At 34.7% G+C, this 27992-nt stretch overlaps 1 long non-coding RNA gene across 1 annotated transcript in view; it reads left to right on the top strand.

Moving 5' to 3' along the window:
• The first annotated feature begins 241 nt into the window (after window positions 1–241).
• Window positions 242–27992, top strand: part of LOC150061591 (uncharacterized) — a 30580-nt gene continuing 2829 nt past the window's right edge. The window contains exons 1-4 of the long non-coding RNA XR_016535840.1: window positions 242–336; window positions 9608–9773; window positions 12665–12795; window positions 23729–23819. This is a non-coding gene — a long non-coding RNA (uncharacterized LOC150061591). The remainder of the gene's footprint in view (window positions 337–9607; window positions 9774–12664; window positions 12796–23728; window positions 23820–27992) is intronic.

Genomic DNA, 27992 nt, shown 5'->3' with positions numbered 1-27992 from the left:
AAGATGTTATTCCTGAGTTCTCATTGATACAGATTGTACCTAAGCTTTCATTTGTAATATGTGAAGAGTTGAAAATTGTAGATATGGCTCAAAGGAGATGACACTTTAATGGAACATGAAGCTATAAAGACCATCAGAAAATAGGGACTTTCCAGGATGCTTCTTAAGACAGCAGTTGCTAGACTACAGATAGAAACAAAACAACACAGCTCTGGTTACCATGACTCCCTGAGAGCCTGAAGACAGCTGCTGTGGCAAAGGATAGTCTAGTTTTATAGGATCCTGACTGTTAAGATTTCAGGTTCTACCTACTAGACTGGAGATACATGGGAAGAAGCAAGTAGCCTGAATGATTTAAGGGTGCTCCCTATAACTGTAATCTAAATAACTTCCTTAAAATAGTAAAAATCATGATGTGTGTTTATATTACTATTTATATTACAAATTCAGCCAACCTACTGTGTCTTCATAGGTTTTATAACTTGGTAGAATGCTTAGCATTACAAAATAATCATATACATAATACATTATGTAATGCATGTGCGTGTAATTTTATATATGCACAAATATAATAAAATGCATTTTTAGCCAGATGCCAGTGGCTCATGCCTATAATACTAGCTTCTCAGGAGGCTGAGATCTGAGGATTGCAGTTCACAGCCAGGCCTGCTAGGAAAGTCTATGACAATGTGATATTTAGTTAATCACAAGACATTTGGACCTATATAGCTCAACTGGCAAACACCAGTTTTGAGTACAAAAGGTCAGCAACAATACCATACCGAGGCCTTGGCTTCAAGCCGCAGGACCATTAAACACACACAAAAGGATTTTTACACATGAATACACGTACATATATGTTTGTATACATATATATTTATGTATGAACATGTATATATTCACATTTAAATTGTAATGTTAAATACATGATTGATATATCACATATAATAATATATGGTATTATTATAAGTATTTAAAGTTTATATTCAATTCTGCTTCCATTTAAATATGTGTGTGAAAATCATATTTGTATATATTTACAGGTCAAAATTCATTATACAGGGGCCAAAAGTGTGGCCTAATGGTAGAGTGCTAGCCTAGAAAGCACAAAGACCCAAGTTCGATTACTCAATGTCACATACACAGAAGAGGCTGGAGGTGGTGCTGTGACTTAAGTGGCAGAGTGCTAGCCTTGAGCAAAAAGTATCCAGTGCGAGGCCCTGAGTAGAAGGCCCAGGACTGGCAAAAAAAAGTCATCATATAAAACTGAGAAAAGTCTTGTAGATCAAATTAAACACTTCTATCATACATGACAGAATTCAATATTTTACATATTTATCCTCTTTTATGCTAATTAAGTAATTGGAATTTGGAATATACAGCATGTATGCCTTACCTATTAGAGATTTTTTAAATCCAAATAATGTATCTTGATATCTTTTCCAATATCAAGTAATCTTCATAAAAAAGAAATTTGTATGGCATATATGTCATAATTCCTTGATATATCCCCCTACTGTTGAACATGTAAAATATTTTGCAATTTTTATCATTATATACAGCACCATGTTGAAGTTTATTAATATTAGTTTCCAATGCCTATTTTTCTCACAAAGCTGGCTTATATAAGTGTAATTACATACTGAAAGGGCCTAACCCTTTATAATGGTGTATGTTGCTAAGGTCTTTTTGAAAATCCTGTGTTAATTTTTACTTTCCCTGTCACTATAAAAATCTCCACATATAAACTATTTGTTATGCTTTGTGTAATAAAATTTTAAAGTACTTGATTTTTGTTTTAATATACATTATATTGAGTAGATAAATCTACCTTTATACATTATTCATAAATGTACCTTGCTCATATAATTTGCCAGTATTTTGAACTTATTTGTCTAAAAGGGATTATTTGCACATTATTGATACATGGTGTTAGTCAAATTTGTGTAAATTTTTTAATTGTTTAAATTTCATATATTTTAGTTCTTGAAAAGCATACAAAATTATTTATACAATCAAATTGCTGAACTCATCTTCCTGGTTTGATCTTCCAAATTTTAGTAAATATTCACTTGTTAGTTTTAATTTTTGCATTTCAATTTGTTTTTCTTTTCAAGGTTTTAGGGCATTGCATAAAATTAATTTTTTATGTGGGTAAAATCAAACAATTCAGTAAAAACTAATACTAATACAGTAATAATAATATTCCCTTCTTCATTTGTATCCCAGATGCCTTCTCTCAAAACAGAAGGTTTGTAGCTCTCTGCTTTTGGAGCTGACTAAAATATTTCTGCAAATATATGTTCTTTATATACGTATTCACTAACTTTTAGATAGCATCTACTCATGATTTACTGTCAATCTTTATTTGAATAAAGCCTATACCTTACTTCCTTATAGTTCTAATTTTATTATAATCCTATTTTAGTTAAATTAGTAGAGTATTTATATTGCAATGATATATATATATATAGTTAGATGATTGCATTTCCTTTGATGTTTTTCCAGAAGTTTCTCATGATTTCTTGTTCATATGCACACTTTTCTATTAATTTGCAGATACATACTTTCAGTAATTCTAGAATATTTCTCTCTTCCCTTTCACCCATCCAAATCATTGTACAATTCAGGATGCCTGCCTCAGGGTTTTCTGTAAGGCTTTAACCTTGGCTTCTTTTACTGTATGTGTATGTGTGTGAAAGTAAAATCATCTTTTTTTTCTTGAACCCACCACATCGCACGTATTACTTCATTAGTATTTGTTTCTTATTCACACCTTATCAATTTACCTCCAAAGGGGTGCTTAAATGAATACAGTATGCCTTCAGTTTTAATCAATTAGCCCTAGTGACCAGTGGAGGAAAAGCAAGACCCTGAAAAAGTTTCTATTGCCTTGCAGCATCCTTTAACATAGCACAGAAACTAGTTCTTATTAGGGAAGGGTGGACCCCAATGAAAGCTCTAAAGATCTGAGGGTCTACACAGCCCAGATCATCACAGGCATCCATGTATATGCTCCTTTCCACATTTCACGGTCAAGTCTTTCAAGCTGAATATTCGCGCTGGCACAACATACTTGACTTGCCTGACCATTTGAACATTTCTGTTGCTCTGTGATTCTAATCACCTCGGCTTCAGTCTGATGCTCACTGTATACATCTATAAAAAGCTTTCCACTCCAGCTCTTTCACTGCCCTTTAACTGCCTGTCCACAGTGTTCAGTCTCAACTTACACATTCTTGCAGCATAACAATAGAGGTTAAGGGCACTCATTCAACTGCAATGGCATTTTAGGCAATGCTCTCCTCTCCCTTATATTTTTCAAAGGACAGAAGCATGGAACTTGTGATAGTTCTGTCACCAAAGAGAGCATTTCCTATTTTTCACATCATCAGTGATGAGTACTAGCCATGATGTCCTCATTCTAGATAGCATTCCAACTGTAAATGTCCACAAGGAGACTGAGTCTGGCTCAGTGCCAACCACTTGTGTTTTCAGATTATTCCTAGCACCACATGTTCCTTCAAGTAGTTGATACAGCAATTTTATATGTACAACTGGCTTACTGAAGGGCATACATTCAATGGGTAAAACAGATGAGACTATGAATAGCAGGGAGAGAATCTAGGCCACAGTGGGGATCTTATGTCTGTGAAGAAGAGAGGAAAGAAAGGACTGGACAGGATGGGTCTGGCTACAGTGTGATTCAGAGAAGGCTTTAGGTAGGCTAATGAGAGTTCTCAAGAGAATCACATGTTAAAGGAGTCCCATATCTTGTAGTAATTGATCTTTTTCAGACACTGACGATGCTCAACCACTGGCTTGTGGAAGCCCCTGGGAAGTGTGTCGTGTGAACACAGTGAGGCTAGGGGCACACTTAGCACTCCTACAGAGGTGACATAAATAGTGTTTATTCATGGAAACCAGAATAAACGTTTAAATTCATTTATGATGCAGTTTTCTCTACTCCTTCCTCCTTTTCTCAACTGGCTAATTTACTCGTATTTCTTTATTTCAGTCTTTCTTTTAGATCACACATTTTCCAATATACACACAGTGACCTCTGATTCTCTTTACACTGTACTAGATTCATTAATGGTCTTAATAATTGAATAGCCTCAGAGCTAAGTCGGCATACATTACTACATTATCCAGAAGAGAGAAGCTTTGCTTTCCAATAGCCATGTATTTCTTAAATTTGTATAAGTAACTGAATGTTTAGCAAATTGCCACATGTTTACAAGGCATGAGTTAGAAGCTCTTGTGCATCTAAGACTGTAGTAGAACAGCGGCTGACTAGCTTTTATAATCCATGTTCCAGTAATCCCTGTGTATTTTCACTTCCTGGCTCTATCTGACCTTCCCTTGTTACTTGTTATTTCTAATTTTCAACCCTTGGCCTTGGATATGTGATGGAAAATTTGCCAAGTGCTCTGCAATCTTGAAGTTTTCTCTGGATTGTAAATTGTTTATTCTTCCTTCCTTTGCTTCCTATCTCCAGAAACTTGTTCAAAAAAATCTCGCAGGCTTATTGGTCAGCCTCTCTTATTTCCTGTTTCCTGATTCCCTTTTCAACTATTCTTGCCATTCTTTATTTTAAAGGATCTTGGAAGGGAACGGAATGATGTGTGTGGTCTGCCTGCCATATTGACATGGGAATATTCATCTCAAATTAAAAATCTGCACAGAAAGTTGGGCACCTATAATCCTAAAACCTTGAGTAATTGTTATCTGGAGGATTACACTTCAATCCTCAAGATTTCACTGCTAATAAATCAGAAAAATGCCTAACTGGAGGCATGGCTCCAGTGGTAGAGTCTCAGCCAGAAGCAAGAACACAAGCCCTGAGTTCAAGTTCCAGTAACAGTGCACACATGAAACAATCTACAGAAGTTTTTTTATTCACTTCAGTAAATTTTTTTATTGTACAGAAGATTTTTTAACGTATAGCATTTTAATGTCAGTTTGAAGCCAGTGCAGTGTTGTTGATAAAGGTTAATATGTTAAATTTCCAAGGTGAGCATTAACTGATCTACTTTTCTCATGTCTACTCTTCAGTTGAAATGACACAATAGTAAACATTTTGTTAAGTAAACTTAACAACATACAGTTCTGACAACAAATGAACAGCTTTCATCTTTCCTCTGTACCAGCAGTAGCATAGGTTTTGTTTTGATTTTTCCCCCTTTTTATTCCTTTAAAACCTGGAACATGTTCTGGTTTTGTAATGCTAAATTTCAAGTCAAAATTATATTAGATGAATCTACTGTGTGTCTAAAGCTTTTCTAGGTTATTCTTCATGTAATTTATATCAATGAATGAAGAATTGTTCTTTTCCACAGGGATTTTCAGAAAAAAACTCTACATTATAGAAGTTTCTTTCAATCTCATACCAATCTACTTAGAGAAGTACAATATAATAAGATACATGTCACTTTAAGTCAATTTGATCCTAGCTTTTCTGTTCTGAAATTGTTGCATAAGACATTTTCCTGGAGGATGGCTGAATAGTGAAGGCCCTGGAGACAGGTTGGTTTTCATAGCAAAGGGAAGTTGCTGAGCCTCTCTATGTCTCTATTTCTATCTGTCCCTGTCTGTCTGTCTGTCTGTCTGTCTGTCTGTCTGTCTGTTTCAGTCTCTATTTCTTTTTTAGACACACACATACGCAGTTAGCCTCAAAATAATAAAAACCTCAACTACTGAATCAGAGAATCAGCACTATCCTGTTTTTTAGTGTCTGCCTGAGAGGCTTGCTCAGGAGTTGAGTAGGGTTGGGTTTTGAGACAAATGCCAGTGAAAAACCTCAATGAAATCAGAAAACAGTAAGCAGAAAGTATTCACCAGCCCCTCAAAGCTGAAATCGCTTTATGTCAACTTTACATTAAATGTAAAAAAAAAAAAAAAAAAAGAAAATGGTGCAATATATTTTCCTCTGCTTCATTTCTTTTGCATTGCCTTCTCCTGGGCATTTTGCTATGTAGAAGGGTAATGTGTTTAGACATTTTGGAGCTAAGCAGTCATAAAACTGTATAGGCACAGCTTGGAACCACCATCCACAAATTAGAAAGATCCCCTAGACTTGCCCGTTTTATAAACACAATGTGAAGAAATAGAGAAAGAAAAACAAACAAAACCCCAGGAAGGTAGTTTCGCTTTTTTTAATTTTTTGTTTGATTTTCCCCCAACTCTTCTCTTATATAATTTCTAAATAGTCTATTTGATAATTATGCACCAAAATATGATGCAAAGTAATGTAAATACGCTTTTCATCAAACAACAAGAAAAACTCTTCAAAAATGCCTTCAGCAATGCCAGCTGGAATTCAATAGACTTTATACATGTTTGAAATAAATTGCAAATAAACTTTTCTTTATAGTAAAAAAAAAACAAAGCTTAATTGAAAGAAGCATATTTTTTGTTGTTGTAAACTATAGACATAAGAAATCATTAGTGGTCAGAAGTAAGTTTATCTTGTTCAAAATCTCTGATGATATTCTGTGCTAAGCAATCTTCCTGCTCATTGACCCATGTAATTTTAGAAAATATGCTGAGCATTGAGGATTTGGACAAAGATTCTAAGGCTTTTCTTCTTCATAAAAGTGTAAAATAAACAAAGCATTGGCTATCACATGCTGAAAGTGTGACTCCTCCAAAAAAACCACAAATAACTTCCTACTTGATTCAACAGTATTTTTTTCTGGATTGCTGTTTTACCACTGAACTCATTGAATAGGATATCAAATACCACTGTATTAAGTACTGCTTTTGCTTTAGATTTGATAAAACTTTTAAACAGGAAAGCCATATATATATATATATATATTTGTGTGTGTGTTGCTATTGCAAGTCATAATGAATAGGCAATGTTTTATCAGGACAGCGTTCTTCAAATAAGAGATCTTCTATATATCATACTTTGCCAAGTCTAATAATCCAGTCCATCTATTAATAAATGACAAATTTACTGATTGTGGGAGGAGGATGAAACTCTGAATACTGGTAAAGAAATAGACTATGGTAAATGAGATTGATTTTAATACAGTACTATACTGAAGACTTAAATATGTGTCAAAATTAGACTATAGCAATAATTGACATATTGCCTTACTTAATAAAATCTGTTGAGTGAATGCATAAACTTTACTTATAGCAGAAAATACCAAAAAGCCCCCAAGGAAATATGTTTCTGACCTCCAGTTTTATTTCCTAGGATATTAAGTATGCATTTAACTGAAACCTGAATGCTCTGTAGAAGTTTGGGGTGTAGGTAGATTGATAACCTCCTTTGATGCTCAGCAGGGAACTCATAAATAGTTAAGTGTATGCAAATTACTTGAAAGAAGTTTGTCTTCATTCCTGGTTTTAGGTCAGACTAATGATTTTCTTTTTCAAACGGAACCAAATGGATGTGTCAAAGAGGTAAAATCCTTAATAGGAGTGGACATAAATAGTTTCTAACCTGCTGCTAAGGTTACAGATGTCACTGGTAGTTGTCATTATAGTAGAGCAGAGGGTCCTTCATCATTTCAAACACATTTCCAGATCCACAGGTAGTGAGATAAGTGACCATTACCACATGCACCAAAAAGACAAACAGATGGTGTGCAGATCATTTATTGTTCTGTGTGTCTTATAGGATTCAAGCATTTTAGAAGTCATTCAGAGTCATGTGTTTTATATCAACTTATGTAGAGGCATTTACATATATTGAACCCTTACCCTTCATTCCTGTTGTTTTTTTTTTCTGCACCTTCCCCACATCTGAAGTGTAAGTAAGTGTGCAACTCAAGTGTGCACCTTTCCCTAGGTGGTGGGGGCAGGGAGAAAAAAGCTCCATTAGGATTCCAGAAGAACATTTTCATTTAATCCTTTGCAATCTCTCTAATGCCTGGGGAATGATAAATTGAACAATCTAGATCATGGGCCAAAGGCTTGTCCTTTCTTATTGAGTTTTGCCACTGAGTTGAAGTGAGGGCGGTGGGTATATTGAAAGAGCACAACCAGGTTTCCCTGGCAGAGCTGATTCAGAACTTCCTGCAGTGCTTCCCAGTAGAATGTAAAACAGATTGTACCCACAATCTAAACAGACCATGGATATGGCCAAGAAAACTGAACTTACTGGGTAGAGTCCATTTTAGGGCTGTTTTGTTGTTTCCTGGTCCTAAAGATAAAGGCAGTAGAAGGCATTATGCATTGCCCTTTCCCTGTCTGTCGTAATTACCTCACTGCAGCCCATATAAAGCAGGTGGTAAATTATTTGGCCCAGCCAAAATCAACTAATTCAACCTGCACTTTGGAAACTTTCCAGAAGTTGCTGAAAATTGTATGTTCGACAGTTACAAGTAGGCTATGGAGAAGGATATCGTATTTTCAGGTTTCACGATGCATTTTTTTTTTAATCAGCAGTTCTCTCATTCACCTTCAAGCACACACCCAAATGATGTTGTTTAGACTGTCCTGAATTGACCTACTAAGTAGAGTAACGTTAGATCATGAGATTTACTGGCCCAAATAGAATATCTCTCTTTTTTTTTAACCACAATCCTGTCTCAACGTGTGCCTTTTCAATTCATCTCTTTAATTTGGATTTTCTGGTTAGATTACTTGACTAAGAATTAAATGGATTTAGCACTTGCGAGTTCGGTTACCTCCAGCTAAGTTCAATTTTCCATATTCAGTTCACTAAAAGCCCATTCCCATGTGTCCTTAGCTAGCTGAGACATGTCTGCAAAGATCAACCCGAGAGAGAAATTGTTTATTTATAGTTAGACTTTAGAAAAATGATTCTACACAAACAACATATACATAAATGCTATGTTAATCAGAGCCAAGCATAGAAACTGGTATTCCCATCACCACGTTTTACCAATATGACAAAATGAAGTAAGATTAGGCTCCACGGTAGTTTGCTTACATCAGTAATATGCATTTCAGTAATTTGGGACATGGGACCCAATGCACCATATGAAAAAGCAATTCAAAAGCCCCCAGCTATGAGTAAATCAGGGCATGTGAAATCTCCTTTCACAGTGTTTGTTGCCACAGGACTTTGTCTTAGTTTTTAGAATATTTTGTTAGAAATTAATATTTTTGATGTTCCATGTCTGCTTTATGTGAAAGCACAATACTGTGACATTTGAAATGAGTACCCTAAAGCTTGCTTGAATCAACAGTGCATTTGTTGTTCAAAACCAACTTGGTTAAAAAAAAAAGACAGTCTGTGTGTAGGCATTCTTAAACTACTGAGGCTTAGAAATACACTTTTCAAAGCAGAGATCTTATACACTCAGTTTTCTTTAAGTCTTCTCCTGTAGTAACGATATATGTAGTAGCTCTTCTTACACAATTTTCTTATATAGGTCAGTTCTATGGCTTGCCTCTAGAGTATTATTTGTGTTTATATAAAAGAGGTATTTTTTTGATATCCTATGGTTATGGATTCCAAATACCTTAGAAAGAACTGTAAGTAGTCTACATCATGTTATGAACAAGTACCTTCCCCTCTCCCTCTTTTTTCTATTTTTCCCCCAAAAGACTCAATGTAAAAACAGACAGGAACATTTTGGGCCTTTCCAGTTTAACTATGAATTTATTATTGTTCTTATAGTGGTCCAGTCAAATCTGTCACAACACATGTAACTCTAAAATCTGAGTTAGACCTCTTGGTGATACAGAAGTAGATATTAACTCCTACTCACTAGAACCAGCAGTGAAGATCTTCCTAACAGACTTCGGTGTTTCCTGTGTGGAAACGGCCTACCATTTGTTTGTAGGTGAGTAGACTTACAGTTTCGATTGATTGCATGGACCTAGTCCACAGGTTTCTCTGATTCCTCATTCATTCATTGCATAATATTGACCCGATTTAAATAGCCATCGTTTGAACAGCAGTTCAAGATAAATTCTAAAACCTGAGAGACAAAATCTCTTCCTTAAAGTTTTCCATATTTATTTATTTGACCCTCAGGGTCTGTTCTGGCTCTAGCTGTGATTTCATCTTTTCAGTTCTTTCTTTGCTACAAATTTATTTTTCCCCTACTTTCACTTGACATGATTCTTATACTCCTCAAAATATAAATACTAAATAATTAAAGTGAAAATGAAAACTTACAATATCAAAATCTTAGATGGAAATGTCACTTTTGTTCCCAAATGAATCAATCCTCTTTTACGAAGTCCAATGATTTCCCCCAAATAGTCAAGTACACTAGATATTGGAAGGAAACTTGTATTTAGAAAATATTCAACTCTAGTAACCAATACAATGGCTGGTAAAATGTTATATCAACCTATGAAATGTAACAGTTTTTTACAAATATTTGTTTCCACCAATATTTTTAGTTGTTTATTTTACAGTACTTAAGAGAATGTATTCAATGTACTTACACAACAGAATAACAAATAACATAATTAAAAGTATAATTTAAATGATAATTATTTGAGCTTATTTTGGTATTCACATAAAAAATTTGTTAGTCAACTGACAAGCCAATAACCAATGACTTAAGGTGGCTCAGTATTTTTTTTTGCCAGTCCTGGGCTTGAGCCTAGGGGCTGAGCACTGTCCTTGGACTTTCTCAAGGCTAGAACTCTACCACTTGAGCCTCAGCACCACTTCCGGCTTTTTCTATATATGTGTTACTGGGAACTGAACCCGGGTCTTTGCGCATGCTAGGCAAGCACTTTAACCACTAGACCAAACTCCCGGCCCCACTGGCTCAGTATTTGCTGCAAAGTTTGGCACTGTAAAAATTTTTGGTAATTTAAAGAAGTGAGATCTCGTCTTAGGTAATAACAATTGTAAGAAAAAAATGTAATGGTAACAAATAATAGGGTTTTTTGTTGAATAATAAAGAGAAAATAACTGAAAAGCTCCTTAAGTCTTAAGATTATAAAACAAAATTCATACAAACATAAACATTAAAAAAATCACAGTGCATTTTTGGTAGTGAACTTAATTATGATAAAAATTTCTGTTTACCTCAAATTAATCTACAAAATGAGCTCAATAAAAGCTGTAAGACACTGCATAATACCTTCGTAAATATTTTTTTTCAATTTCCTTTTAAAGAAGACATTTGCAAGAATACTCAGCAATTTTAATAATAGGGAACTTTTACTCTGCAGCTACAGAAGTTAAAGAAATTTATGTTTATTGAGGAAGAGACAAATCAATTGTAGTATGATATGGAATTGAGATAGAGTGAATTTGATTTTCCAAATTATTTCAGAAAGGATCCATGTTTAAATAAATGATAATGTATTGTTGGTTATCTATTTGAGAAAGATAAAATCTCCATCACAGCATGCTTAATATAAATTTCATATGCACTGAATATGTATGTTGAACAAAGCAGCCACGAGCCTAAAAGAAAATAAAAGTACACAATTTACAATATTGAGGAGCATGAAACCAAATCTAGACGTCATGAAACCAAATCTAGACGTCATAAAACACAAACGACAAAAAGAATCTGACTGTGCCTCAAATGTTTTAAAATAATTTGCAGGGAAAATACATTGTAAGAAAATTCAGAAAATGTTTTAGTTTTGAAACACCATTAACTTATCGTGTATTACTGCATATGTAGGTAAGATTCACACATCAAAACGTAAGATATCTCACTAAGATTGTGAAACTATATGGAGACAGATTGTAAATAATCACCAATCATATCACATATGTTCAATCTCACTAATTCTCAAATGAAAACTAAAATAACAGTGAGCCTGATGTGGTGGCTTTCACCTGTAATCCTAGCTACTCAGGAGGCTGAGATTTGGAGATCATAGTCCAAAGCCAGCCTGAGCACTGGAGACCATGAGACTCTTATTAACCACTAGAAAAGTGCAAGTGGCCCTGTGAATCAAGGAATAGGGTAGTAGCCTTGAACTGAAGAGCTCAAGGATAGAGCCCAGGCCCAGACTCTAAGACTCATGACCAACAGAAAAATAAATAAATAAATGAAAATGAACAGTGAAAGCCTTCCTTGAAGGAATGCAAATGGATAGGAATTAGAAAGGTCATCTGCTATGCTATTTATTGGGTAGTTTCCATTAATATTTGTACTAATATTTATACATATATACACACATATATATGTGTATATATATATGTACACACACACACACACACACACACACACACACATATATATTGGCTGTGGGACTTGAATTCTGGGCCTGAGTGCTATCCCTAAGCGTTCTTCAGCTCAAGGCTACTGACCTTCCTCTTTTTAGTAGCTAATTGGAGATAAGAGTCTCAAGGACTTCAGTACCCAGGCTGGTTTTGAACTGTCATTCTCATATCTCTCATCTCTCAGCCTGCTGAGTAGGTAGGATTAGGTGTGAGCCACCACTCCGGGCTAGGTATATATTTTAGTCAGTAAGTTTTAATATATAATTTATACAAAAAAGTCCAATGAGTCTATAAAGTGCAATATAATCAAACAGTTTTTTCCAAAAATTATATAGTCTAAATAGCTACCAATGGATAATTTGTTTATAGTGTTATATTTATGAAAGATAATATAATAAATAAAATTAAAAATTACTCTTTTTATCATACTATTAGTAGATAAGTAATAAATGAAAAAAACCTAACGAGATCACAGGAACTCAAAACACATCTGAGCTGAATTATATCTATGTTTTTCATTCATAGGATCATGAGGTAAAAGAAGAAAGGTGTTACTTTGAAGCCAGTGTTTAAGAAGTTCTTTAAAGAAAAGAGACATGATGAATACAATCTTCTACTGGACACACAAAATAGAATAGTTTCCTGCTTGTAGTGAGGTGAGAAATATAGGATATTTAGTATGGTACAAAATATTAAGATCATGAAAAGTAGGGAAAAAGCACTCCCTGTTCTAGAGAACAGAGAGAGATTTGTTAGGTAGACAAATGCAAAATATTACAGTCTTCATGACAGACAGAGGGAATTATATTCCTGCTTTGATATGTTTCAACTACAGATCTTTCATTTCTGGAGAGAAAAGGGACAATCCATGCCATGGGAATGGTAGTTTTCAGCAGGGACAAAGAAAACTTTTGTGTTGTGTTGCTGGAGAATCTGAAACTCTCAAACCAAACAGCTGGGGCAGATGACCTCTGAGCGTTAATTTTTTTTTTATTATTCCATAGGAAGAGCTTTCTTTTCCTATGTTATTTAGTAAACAGCATTACTGGAGATTTCAATAGCCTGACAATTCTAGGTAGATGCTATGAGTTTGTTAACAGCTCTTTTCAGTGAAACATTTGTAACCCAGTACCATATTCCTGACATACTGTGGCCTGCCAAGAATATGGAGGGCACTCAAAAAATTCTTGTTACTCTCCACACCAAAAAATACCCTTAAAGTCTAAATAGGGGAGGGCTCCATTGGCTGAATACTAAATGTTGAAAGCAATAGGGAATGTAGAGTCTAAGAACACAACATTTGCTATATATTTTCCTTAAAAATAGTCTCATTATAAGGCAATTCATTCTGTTTCACATAAGCATGTTGATAAGCATTCCATTCTTGTGTAGCAGTACCCAAATAGCATCCTTCTATTAATCTTTATCTTCTCACTCACAGCACATGAAACCACTTCATTCTTTTCAACAGAAAATATATTTGATGCATAGCTACTTCATGCTCCATATACCTGCAAATACCTTTAAACTGTTAGTATCCTAGCAATCACATTCTTAGTTTCTCACTTTTAACCTCTGTTTTGACATCTGCCACCAAACCTGCAAACCCATTCACAGGTAACCCATTCATAGGTTTAATTCCATCAGATTTCTATGATCTTTCTCTCTTCATCTGATACTGAAATTCTTTTATTGACTTAAATAAATATGCATTTTGGTCAGCACAGTTTCTTCAAAACACCAGATATCTGCTACCTATACCAGAGATTTATATCTATTTCTATACATAAAAGAAATTAAAAACATCAGTGCTTGCTAGATCACAAACAATAAGCAACATTACATCTGGTATTGTGTAATAGTCAAGAAAAACATTCAGATAAATGCATTAAATTTAAAGAATTTTTTCTTATTAGGAAATTAGCTAAAATTGTTCACTAAATTTGGTTTTTAATCAGTCTGCGTTTATACAGCATTATATTTTAAAGAGTTTTTATTATTTGCTTAGTGTCTGACTGCAATCTATTAAGTGCTACTCTAACCATTCTAAAGATAAATATACAAGAAAAGAAAAAATGATATTGTACCACAGCTGTAATCACTGGTAAATTAATGAAGAATGAGAAATAAACTTTTTATTTAAGTTTCCCCAAGTTCACCAACATGGATTTACCAGTATTAAATAACATTGTAGGAGCCATATAATCACAGGAAGCAGAACGATGTGTGTGGGATAAGAGCAATGGAAATTGGTAGTACCAGAGTTTGAGAGAGGATGTTAGAATTCCATGTAAATAATGATGTTAGGTTAGCATTGAGAATTGGTTTTGTTTTCTCTTGTCGGTCCTGGGACTTGAATTAAATGCCTGGTGGATGTTTCAGGGCTAGTGTCTAGCACTTGAGCCACAGCACCACTTCCAGCTTTTTCTAAGTATTTATTGAAGATAAGAGTCTCATGGACTCTCTTTCCCCAGGGCTGACTTCTAACCACAAACATCAGCTCCTAGTCTCAGAGTAGCTAGGATTTCAGGCTTGAGTCTGGCTGAAGATTGGCTTTAAATAAGCCAGGTTTGGTGGTCTTGACTTGTAATATTAGCTTTGCTTGTGGACACAGGTAGCAGATTTGCCATCTAAGACCAGCCTCAGGGCAAAAGGTAAGATTCTTTCTGAAAAAATTACTAACTAAAATAGCTAAAAATAATTTAAAATGATTCAAGGAGTAAACTGGGTCTACCAATCGACTTCTTTTAAAAGTTAGATAATTAATGTCCATGTAGGGAGAATAATTCTTATCTAAGCTGAGGATGCAGCTAAGGAAAAACTTAAGTCAAAAATATGTTTATCATATGCAAGAAAGGGAAGTGTCCTTCAATGGAGTGAGAAAGTGATGAGTCTAGAATTTTGACTCAGCCTCATAGAAATGGAGGGCATTGCATGAATTTCAAATAGATACATGAGATGATCCATCTTAAATATTAAAACCATTACACTGGCTGCCATGTTTAAAATCAAATGTCAAACAAAAGTGAAATTAATTAGCAGTGTTTGGTAGTATAGGTACAAGAAATTAAAAGGAATGAAGAGTCATATTATTTATTATCTTTTTTTGAAATCCTGAGCAATTAGAGGGATGCAGTTAAAATCAATTAAGATGTCAAAGGTTATATGTGAGGCAATCTGGTGTTTATTTCAAGGCATATTGAATTTCATATGTCCTTTAGAAATTCAATTAAGTGGACAACATTACAAATGTGATACTTGGGATAATGGACTGGATGAGATATGAATTTGTGATTTTTTCTACATTGATTATATTTAAAATCGTGTTTGAATGAAGTTGTCAAAGACATGAATAGAGATACTTATGAAGAAAAAACTCTAAAAAGTCTCCAGGGTTCTCCAACATTAACAAGTTTCAGAGAAGAAGAGACTCCACTTAATAAGACAGAGATAAACAAAAATATTGATGAAGAATGAAAATCAAGGAAGTACTTGAAGGAAGTACAGAAAGAAAGATGTATCAGGGAAGAGAATGTACTGCCAAGAATGCTTGTTGTGGCCAGTAGTGGCCACTGAACTCACTAGTGTAGAGATAAAACAAGAGGAAGACATTTTCGACAGGGTAATAGAAGTAAAATGTGAGGAGTTTTGAAAGAAAACAGGAAGTGATAGATATATTTCTTAGAAATTCAGTCCATGTGTACACTGATTTCAGTGATGTAGGAAAGAAAAATACCAACACAGGAAGAAAAGAAAGAATTGCTGGAATGTATTGTTGAAAGAATTCCTGGAATACTGCTCTTATACAAGTAAGAAAAATCTATGTAAAAGGGGGAACTGGCTTCAGAGAGAGAAGTTTTTCTATCTATTATTTATTTTCTACCTGGTTTGTATTCCATTTAATGACTTCCATGGAATGATCAAACTGACATTCAGAAATACAATATATCTGTGCGTACTGTGGGATTTCTATTTTGGCTGTCAGTTAAGACTGAAGAATTTTTGAAAGCCATAAAGGGATGTCTTCTTCTATATTATTTTTGTTCCTTCTGAACTGGGAATTGAACATAGAGCCTTGTTCATGTTGAACATGTGCTGTGCCCTGAGCTACAGGAATCGCTAATAATCGACAATAAAATGCAGTTAATATATTTATATCTTTTCATAAAATGTATTAATTGCTCAATATTCAGAGTCCAGACTGGACACAATGTCCAGTTATCTATTAATTCTTAGCTAAAACTCACTGAATACCTATGATTGTTGGGGATAATTAATCATTACTTGAATCCCTGAGTTTGATTTCACTTTTAATGAAGCTGGGCAGTCAAAAGGGCAGTTGAAAAGTAGTATTTTTAAGTCTTTTAAGTGAAAACCAGAAAATAACCTTCAGAATGGTTTTATTTTATGAAAAGATATTCCTCTGTCATTTAGTTCTTTTAGTTTTCCTTTTAAGTTTTCATTCTAGTATTCTGTCTCCACTCCTTTTCTCCTATAATCTATTCATGAAAGCATGGCCAATTTAACTTTAGCAAATTAGAAATTTATTCATGCCACTATTTGTCTGCTTAAAAGTATTTTATAGTTCACTTTATAGAGAATTAAATCTGAGTTTTCTTGATTATGTAACATTATCTCCATCATCACTCAAAGTTGTTTTTATCTCTTTTCTCAATTATCTGAAGATTATTTCATTATTGTGTGCACCATAAGCTCCTTAATCATTTATTTTAATAATGCCTATTCTATCAGTTTTACAATAGGCACATTGTCTAACAAACATTGTCAGATCCCAGTGGCTTAAAGCCAATAGGAGATATATATATATATATATATATATATATATATATATATATATGTAACGTTTAAGTAGCCCATCTCAGGAGTTTTACTGGTATGAGGAAGACTTACCAAGATGCATTCAAATCTAGAAACAAATCAGTGAAGTTGCTTTGATGTTAGCTGGGATCTGCAGTATGCCTGGCTGGTGGCCAAGCAAACTGGATAGACCTCTATAGAGAATACTGTTCTGTTTTATCTTTCCACAATCAGCATGCTCTCCCAGACATGGATTTGGGAAGGTGTGATAAATCAGAAACATATAGGTTAAGACAAAAATACTCCATATATGCCCCATCTCCCCATAGTTCTCTTTCCTTATCTATATAGGCCTCACTTTCTCTGTTACCCTCACTTAGCTATTTCATTTTTATTTATGATTTAGTTCAGATAAAATATCAATTTGTATAAGAAATCTTTTCTAATCTCCAGGCTAGAGGTAACCTCCTGTAAAACTGAGTCTTCTTTCTCAGAGCACTCTGAATTGGGTTAAATTATTATTGAGATAATTACCTTAATTTCTGTCTCATTACATCGTTTTCTCTAAGAACAAGAACTCTGGCATATCTGTGTAGATACTCCTAGTTTGTGACACATAAATTGTGTAAGCTGGTTATATTTTCCTGATCATTGTCTCTCTTCTTCTCTTGTTCTTTTTCCATAAAACATTATAAAATTTGGAAAATATTAAGAAAAACCTTTTTAAATGGGGAAAAATCATCTGTTATTCCATGCAAATAGTATTGTGAAATCTTCTTTTTTGCCTATTATTTAGGACATTCATTTAGACTCTGTTTCTGAGTTCTTGATTTCTCAGTGACATGATTAAAATCTGAGCTGAGGGAAAAGTACACAGGAATGCAATTTTCACCTCTCGGATTACCTTCTATCTTTAAATTGAGGACAAGGATATATAACTTGCTCTGTGGGTTAGGGATATAATACCATTTCCCAGTGAACTATCTGCTGTAACCAATAAAGCACCAAATTTTTGAATCCAGTGATACAGTGTAAATAAATTGTAGTTCTTTGTATGGGTCATTTTACTTCTTGAGGCTTTAGGCTTACCACAAAATTTAGAAAGGATACAAAGACAGATGGAATGCAATGTCCTTTCTGGTTTAAACTGCAACAACAAAAATATAAGCAGTGTTTTGGTATTTACAGTTATAATTCTTTTTTTTTTTTTGACAGTCCTGGTCTTGAGCTCAGGGTCTGAGCACTGTTCTTGAACTTTCTCAAAGTTAGAGCTCTACCACTTGAGCCTCAACACCACTTTTGGATTTTTTTTTTCTGTGTATGTGGTACGGAGGAATCGAACCCTGGTCTTTGTGCATGCTAGGCAAGCACTCTACCACTAGGCTAAACTCCTGGCCCTACAGTTATAATTCTTATGTTTTCTAATTTAAATGGTAGCATAAGCCTTCGGTCGAAATTTACTCACTATGTAGCTTCTATGCTAGATTACAATGTCATATTTTGCTTAAAAACTATGTCTTCTTCCTGGTGCTTGACACCGTTAGGTACTGGGTTTTTATTTTATGTTACCTCGATTGAGATTTCTTCTCAATTCAGTTTATACTTATACATTTTAGAGCACATATTTTCAGGGATTCCTTTGGGCATTAGCTTTTGCCTTGGATATAAGTGAGACACATTGGAGATGCCAACTGGGAACTGTAGTTCTCATTCATTAGTCCTTCCTTGAACTATATGGAATATGCATCTTGACATACTGAGTTGAGAAACAAACATAAGTCTAAAATGAAAAAAAGAGTATTTTGTAATGATGACCTTCCACATCAGAATCACACACATTGACGAACATGACCTTAAAATCAGATATTATAATCTATTTAGTATATACTAAATTAACATAAAAATGTTAACTTCAGATTGTGAGAATTCTAATTATTGAAGCTACACACCAAAAAGGACACTGAAATAATATCAAAGAATCCCGCTGGTGTGCCATTGGGGGTTGGGGTCAGGGAAGAAGTGTTTGTAATGGAAAAACCAATGGGTCTTTTTCTGTAGCTGCTCCTGCTGGTGCTTAACCAGAATGGGTAACACATACCAAGTGAAATATCCATCTCATGTATTTAAGCACACATTTTCACCCCAAGGAAACTAGATGGGCCCCATTTCTCTTAAACATTCCTGGCCACTTTGGATAGTCTCCCTTTCTTTCCTGCTTTTTTTCTGTCAGTTTTTATTTTTAATAAAAACATTTTAAAACATTCATGCAAAAATAATTCAGTCACATCCTTTTTTTAAAAAAACAGATAACTCACTTTAAAAATCATGTAAAGTGGCTCTCTTATGATCTCTATCTTGTTATGATCTATAGGTCATTTCATGTTTGCCTTGGAGGTGTCAGGCTAATGAATTCAATGCTTATTCTGGCAAGACAGCGGTACAAACTAAATGTATATATTTTTTTACTTATCGCCCCCCCAAAATTAAAATAAGATGTTTGATGATAGTCAGTCATTGATTCATTCATTAGAAATTGGGTTAGTTTGGAACGGTTTATAATTTTCATATGTCCTTCATTAGGCTACTTTCATGTCAAGACATTTCTTTTTCATAAAGCCTGCATAGACCTGATCATACCAGGCTAAATAGTTAAGAAATTGAAAATTGTCCAGACCAAGAAAATTAAGTCACAAAGTCACAATGAATATTATTTTTGTACATGTTTCTCACAATGTTTTGCAGATATAGAGGCAGGGAGGAAATATAGCACAAAGGAAAGCACCGCCATTTGTATTTCTACAGAAAATAGATTAGAGCATTAAAGCCTTCTAACGCTATTTTTGTTCCATTTTGTACCTGCTTCTTGGACTGTTCCAGATCTTAAAAGGGCAATCAATGAATCTGCTTTAACATATTAGATTATGGAGACCATTTCCCACTTTGTAAGAAGGAAAAATTACTTTTTAAAGATCTGTGTTTTCTTTTGAGGAAAAGGAAGAATTTATCATTTCCACTTCCAATTTACTTCATTTTGACAACTCCAATTTCAGCCCTTGCCCCTGCAGGGTTAGCAGCTGATTAGACTAATACAACACATAAAACCCATAAAAAGTTATTGCTGATTAATTTTTAACCTAGTCTCTAGTGAAAAACTTTGACAATTATATTAAAATTCATTAGAAATCAAATGTTTGCTCTAGAATATTCAAAAATCAAGACTGATAACTACATTATCTGAAACTCATTTTCCTTAAGAATTTTTTATTTAAAAAAAAAATCTACTGAGAGATTGGTGGAAGATGGCGGCAGTTCAGTGTTAGTCTGAGCTCTAGCCAAGATACCAGTTCTAGCATCGTAGGGTAAAGTTCATACCCAAAGACCCATCCTAAGTAAGCTTTAGCACCACTGAGATCTTAGGATAAAGGCAGGAAACTGGCACAAGAAGACAGTGAAGAGCAGCCCAAGTTGCTCAGAGCCACCGCAGAGACAAAGCATCTGAGCAGACAGTGCTTCTCGGCAGCCCAGACAGAGCCAGACAGAGCCAGACAAAGACTGTGTGAGCCCAGAGCCATCACCAGGCTGTGGCACAGCCCTACCCACTTCACAGAACCAGAAAATCCAGCAATCTGTGAGTAACTCCATGGACGTTTCCATTTCTGCTTGCGAAACTGCATTGGGAAGGAATCCCTTCCCCCAACAGCCGACAGCAGAGCCATCTTGACTGCTGGCAAAGGCCCTGCCAAACCAACTAGAGCCTGAGAGGTGGTGTTAGCAGTGCCATCATTCAGAAGGGCAAAGGTTTTCCCAGAGGCAGCATAGCCGGATGTCCACCCCCTTGCTAGCGGAAGTTCCTCCCCCTGGGTGGGGCCGCATTCCTGGTAAACAAAGACCCCTCCTCCTCCGCTCCCCCCCCACCCCCCCGCAGCCACAGCTCCATTGTTTTATTTTTTTCTGCCCAATCAAGAGAACTGATCAGAAAAACCGAAAAGCCAAATGCCAGGAGAAAAAGACTTTTTAAAGTGTTTGGATCCCGAATTTAGTGGAGACACAAGTTTCCTATCCCATGCCCCCCCCCCAAAAAAATAAACTGAAGAATACCCTCCTTTTTTCTACCTTTTTTCATTTGCATTTTGTGTTCTTTTTTTTTTTTGCCATTTTACCTCTACCTTTTTTTTTTAATGTTATGATTCTTTCCATTTTTTTCCCTACTTTCCCCCTAATATTGTGGTCATTCCTAGAAACGTAGTGACAGCACTGGGTACAGACTGGATTATATTTTTATTGATATAGTCACCTGCTTTTTAATCTGTTGATTCTTAACCATAGTATTTCTTGTTTAAGAACTCACAATTGTGTGGAATCTCCCCCCACTTTTTATTCTTGTTTTTCTTTCTTTTTTAAAAAATTTTCACTTTTAAAAAATTTTTATCATAGATTTCATCCATATATACCTTCCTCTTTTCTTATATATTCTTCTTATTACTCTTCTTATTTTCATAAGTTTTACCTTATTTTTTCTAAATTTTGTACTCAACTATTTTGCCTTTCCATCAACTTAGATCAGTTATCCTTACGCTATCCCTCTCCTTCATTGCTATGTTAATTTTACACTTTTCCATTTCTTTATGTTAAAAGCTCTGGAGAAACTAGGAATCTATGGAACATTCCTCAAGGCTGTGTATGACAAACCCACAGCTATTATACTTAATGGCGAAAAGCTAAAGCCATTCCCTCTAAAATCAGGAACAAGACAAGGATGCCAACTCTCTCCACTCCTCTTTAACATAGTATTAGAATTCCTAGCAAGAGCAACAAGGCAAGAACAAACATAAAGGGGATCCAAATAGGGAAAGAGGAAGTGAAACTTTCCGTCTTTGCAGATGACATGATTCTGTATATAAAGAACCCTATAGACTTCACTCCCAAGCTGTGTGAGCTGAATCAAAACTTTGGTAAGGTAGCAGGGTATAAAATTAACCCTCAAAAATCAACTGCCTTCCTCTACGCCAACAATGAGAGGAATGAGGCAACAATCTGGAAAGCAATTCCTTTTGCAATAGCCTCAAAGAAAATAAAGTACCTAGGAATTATCTTAACTAAGAATGTAAAGGACCCTTTTGATGAAAACTTTAAAACCCTGAAAAAGGAAATTAAAGCAGAACTGAGAATATAGAAAAAACCCCCATGCTCCTGGATTGGTAGAATTTACATTGTGAAAATGGCAGTCTTGCCAAGCGCTGTCTACAAATTCAATGCAATACTCATCAATATCCCAATGTCACTGTTCAAAGAAATAGAAGAGGCAATCCAAAATTTTATATGGAATAATAAAAGACACCCTATAGCAAAAACAATTCTTAGCAGAAAGAATACAGGTCTAAACTTTCTAAAGAAGGACCCAGAAACACAACAAGTTAGAGAAAATCTGGAGAAGTAGGACCGCATTAAACTGCAGAGCTTCTGTATGGCAAAGGACATAGCTAGAAAACTAAATAGAAAGCCTACAGAGTGGGAGAAGATATTCACTAAGCATACAGTGAACAAAGACCTCATATCTAAAATATATCAACAGCTCAAAAAATTGAAGTACTCCCAAACTAATCTCCAAAGAAACAACCATCCCACTAAAAGATGGGCCAAAGACTTAAAAGAGAGTCTTCTCTGAAGAAGAAATAAGAATGGCCTATAGACACATGAAGAAATGTTTGACAGCTCTGGCCATGAAAGAACTGCAAATCAAAACAACTCTAAGATTCCACCTCACTCCAGTTAGAATGGCCAGCATCAAGAAAACTAATAATAACAGATGCTGGAGGGGATGTGGCCAGGAGGGATCACTACTACACTGTTGGTTGGAGTGCAACCTCGTTCAACCACTATGGCAAACAGTATGGTGGTTCCTCAAAATACTAAACATAGAGCTCCCTTATGACCCAGCAATTCCACCACTTCGCACTTACCCAATCATTCAGAAACAAGGACATACTAAATCCACTAGCACAATGATGTTCATTGCAGCAGTATTTACAATAGCAAAGATATGGAACCAGCCCAGATGCCCCTCAGTTGATGAGTGGATCAATATCATTGTGTGATATTTATACACAATGGAATTCTATGCAGCTGTCAGAAAGAATGCCATCACCCCTTTTGTAAGGAAATGGAAAGTCTTAGAAAAAAATCATATTAAGTGAAGTAAGCCAGACTCAAAGGAACATAGGCTCAATGGTTTCCCTCATTTGTCATAATCAGTAGGACAAAACCTAGATACATAAGGCCATATAGTATGATCCTAAATGAAATGACCTCCAGGATAATAAGTGATTGTTGTCATTAATCTACTATGTTATTTCTCACTTCTTTTGTTGTCCCTTGGTTATCTCATATTGTTATAAAATTTCACCTTGTTATCTGATATACTGTAATGTATGCATATTTATTAAATTGAAAGAGGATAGGGCAGGAGGGAAAACATGATGAGGGGCAGTATTGGGGTAGAGAAATGGGGACCAAGACATTAGACAGATTATCAATCAATGTTTGGAACTAATGCACCTTCTATCTGGTGAATTTAATGTAACCCTTCTTTTAATTACAATAAAAATATGTGGAAAAAATGAAAAAAAATCTACTATGTTCAGCTCATACAGGATGCCTTAATCACTTGGCTTTATAATGTTGACTGCATTATCCCCTCATTCCCTCACAGTTATTTCTTAGATTCAGTTCCACCTAGTTTTTAACTAATTATGTATTTCTTTGGTTTAATAGCTCTTCCTGTCTCCATGGATCACAGTGTTTGATAGAACTGACAAAAAGAGAAAGCCTTACTACCAGATTTTCCACTTGAATTCAAGATGAGGTCAAGTTTAAACTAAAATTTTCTTAATCAAATTTGTCAGTTACTTATGATTATTGTTTAATATAGTCATGTGGGTTCACATGAAAGATGGAAAAGGTAAAATTTAGCTTTTAGTTATATATCTAGAAAAAACTTTGGGTCACAGATAATTACTTCTGTGAAATGAAAATAGTAATATAAGTAAACATACCTACCATTAATTGAGTATTAATTGTATCACCATCTGTTAAGTGCTGAGATTTGACATATAATAGTTATTTCCTTTCCTGGTTGTTCGTAGATATAAAATATCTTAATCTAGATAATGTAGCTTTTAAGTTGTTTGGAATGAAAATTAATGTCCAGAACTTTACAAAGCCTTCATAGAATCCATTTTGTATTTCTGATTATTGAAATAATGATGGTACTTTTATCTAGACATAAAAAATGTTCAAATTTAAGCAGCCTCTAACCATAAATTTATGAATTTCTGACAAATCCTATCTACCAGGATAAAGGGTCAGACTACATTGGTGATGTGATATAACAAGTACATTTAGCCTAGTCATTGTAGTTAGTGTTCTCACTATTGAAAGAATTTTGAAATCACTTTACCAGATTCACTCTGCATAAAACACAACAGTAAAACACCAAAACCCAGTCCTCCACAATCTATCTCTGAATCAATGGTAGATCCATGTCCTAGGTTATTCAACTGCCACTGTAGTTTGGTCTTCTAAGATAGATCATGTCTCTTTGTTACTGTGTTCTCCTATATCTAAAGTAGACCGAACTCAATCTTACAAGCAGATTATGTAACATCTCATCTCCAACAAGTTTACACTGTTGGGTTATTCTCTCTAAAAATCACGAAATTCAGTTTTTCTATCTGCCTAAGAAGTTGTGTACAACAAATATCAGCAGTGTAAATGGAAAAGGTAGACCTTCAGATATACTGTAACCTGTACTTGAACAGTAACCCTAGTCTACATCATTGCCTTTTGAGCTCTAACTCTGTCACAGTTATAATGAATCACCATAGTAGAGTATGGTGACACATTCCCTTAATTCCAACACTCAGAATGTAGAGTCAATGGGCTGAATTACATAGTGAGACCATGTCTCATTTCAAATGAACAAGCAAATAATGAACAAGCACCTTAAATAATAAAATCAAAATTTATACATATACTTTAGTGTATATGCAAAGTGTTCTATTCACTAGTGGACTGAAAATTTAAGGACCTATTACTAAATTCAGTTTACCTGAGACTTAAAGATTTTATCATAGTATATTTTTTATTTTTTCATATATTTTATTGTGATTAATAGAAGGATTACATTATATTCACCAGATAGAAGGTGCATTACTTCGCAAACATTGATACCATTTCTGATGTCTTAGTCCCCATTTCCCTCTCCCCACCCCTGCCCCTCATCTTGTTTTCCCCCTTCCCTATCCGATTTCAAATAAACAAATATGTAAACATACAATATATCAGATAACAAGGTGAAATACTGTAAAAATATTAGATAACCAAGGGACAGCAAAAGAGATGAGAGATAACATAGTACATTAAGGACAACAATCACTCATTATATGGCTTTTGTTTCTATATTCTGGAGGTCCTTACATTTAGCATCATACTACATGGCCTTATGTATCTAGGTTTTGTTAAGGATATTTTTTTATAAAATAGATAATATGAAAACATGTTGGTGCATTATTTTATATACGAATATGTAACTACTGAGCTAAAAACGTTTATAAAGTTCCAATTCATAATGTTATAACTTCATTAAAGAAATTTCAGTGTCTAAAAAGGAAGAACCTATCAAAATATTGAGTGTCTAACCAATGAGAAAGTCACCTTCCAACCACCTATTTATTCTAAAAGTTAACCAATTCTCAGAAGTAATGCCAATTAAAAACCTCTGGTCCCAGCCACCTGATCAGCAACCCTTTTGCCCTGTAAAATTTCTCTTTCCTTTCTTATAACTTTGAATCAATTTGTTACCCTCACATTCACCTCTTTTTCGCTGTGGATTAATTTCACTGCTTGAAGTTTGTGAAGCAAGTATTTAAGGTGAATGTATGATGGCCAACCACACAGAGTGAGATCCACAGCAGGTATTGTCTGTTGCTGTGTCTGTTGACTGTGAAGCAAGGGGTGGGGGGCGGGCATCTATGCTGGCTAGGATCTAACAGAAAAAGTCTGTGTCACTGAAATGAAGTGGATGAATCCTTTCATAACAGAGATGATATCTCTCTTGGGTGCATGTGTCCCTCTATCTCTTACTGTGCTGTCATGTGACACACTTTGTTATGTTACCATGGGACAAGAATGCCCAAGAAAATTGGAACTTCTTAATTTGGACTGTCAGAACCATAAACCAAGTAAAATATTTTATTTGGGCTTTATCCATTCTGGGGTATTTTGTGATAGCAACAGAAAATGCACTGAGATACTTGGGGAAGCAACAACAATTCATCTTAGTAGATGTTTGAGATTCATTTCTGGGTAGAAAAGTATTAAGGGCATTTTGAATACATTTTTTGTCATGAAAAATTTTTTGACCCCTGTTACTTTCTGAAATTTGCATATCTTATGTAAGATAATCTGTGGATGAGATATCAGATATCAGATAGCTCGAAATGGTCATTGAATATATTTGACAAATATCAGCAACTAATAACAGGGAAGTGGTGCTATGATTCAAAATAGTAGAATACTATTGAGCAAAAAGTCCTCACAGACAGTCCCAAGTCCCTTAATTAACTATAGTATTTGTGTAGAAAATAAGTAATATTTTAAATGATATTTCAAATGAAATTGATAGTGTTCCCTCCATGTTGAACTGTGACTTGCTTCTTCAAATGTTAAAAGCCCTACCCAATGACTGATAAGTGATTTTATTTTAGAAGCAATAAAAAGTAAATTTATAGAAATAGTTAAGCTAAAATTAAGTTAAAGGGGTTTACCTTATTGTAGCACAGCTAGTGTCAATATAAAAAAAAAAGGCCACTTAAAGGAAAGACTTTTTTTTTCCCCTCCAAGCCCTGATAAGGAAGCAACCCTACCAGTGCCTCAATTTTCAACGTCAGAATTGAAAGTCATTAAACTTCAGTTAGTAATACTTTCTAGAACTTAAAGTAGTATTAAGGTACTCTGAGCAAACTTAGCCAAAGTTTCTATCATATATTTTTTTCTTTATCTTTTCTTTTCTCTCTCTTTTTTTTTCTTTTAAGTAGTAGGGCTTGAACTCAGATCCTGGGTGCAGTCCCGGGCCTCTTTGTGCTCAAGGCTAGTGCTAGGGCCACCTGGGCCACAGCATCACTTCCGGTTTTTAAGTGGCTATTTGAAGATAAGGGTTTCATAGGGACTTTACTCCGCTTCCTGAGTAGTTAAAATTACATGCATGAGCTACCGCTTCTGGCTTTCATCAAAAATGTTATTAACATTTTATTAAGATTGGACGTGTGGGTCAAGTGGATGCTTATCTACCATTACAAAGGCCCTAGGTTCAATCCTACTACTTACCCTCCCACTGGCAAAAGAAGATGCTTTTAGCAACTATCATTTGTGTTCTTTTTTAATATATATTTTTATTGTAATTAATACAAGAGTTACATTATATTCATCAGATAGAAGGTGCATTACTTAACAAACATTGCTACCCTTTCTCATGTTTTTGTCCCCATTTCCCTCCCCCATACCCCTCCCCTCATCTTGTTTTCCCTCCTTCCCTATTCTATTTCATATAAACAAATAAACATATATACAGAGTGACTATTGTCCTTAATGTACTATATTATTTCCTATTATTTGTATCCTTTGTTCAGATTGAACTTGCTGAATCTAGCAATGCTACTAGTTCTTACTGAGCTTTTCTGTTGTTTATAAAAATATTACAGTTGCTTTTTAAATACCTTAAAGTTGGGGACATGTGGGAAGTCATAGTGTTGGAATTTTTTTTCAAAGCAGAACAAGCTTATTGTCTATTCATAAGGCTTCTTTATGTGACAGTTCAGAATAAATATTACTGGAAAGGTCATTTGAACAGGATTTTGAGATGGTACAACAAACATAAAATGAAACCTTTGCTTTTTCTGAGACAGGTTTACTTCATAGTAGTTAATGACATACCTGCTTTATTTCAAGTAGAAAAAAGCTCATTTCCTTCTGTATGTCA

Source organism: Megascapheus bottae, chromosome 6 (assembly GCF_031878675.1).
Source record: "Megascapheus bottae isolate mThoBot1 chromosome 6, mThoBot2.hap1, whole genome shotgun sequence".
NCBI lineage: Eukaryota > Metazoa > Chordata > Mammalia > Rodentia > Geomyidae > Megascapheus > Megascapheus bottae.
Note: the sequence above shows the minus strand (reverse complement) of the source record. Positions and strands in the feature narration are given on the sequence as shown.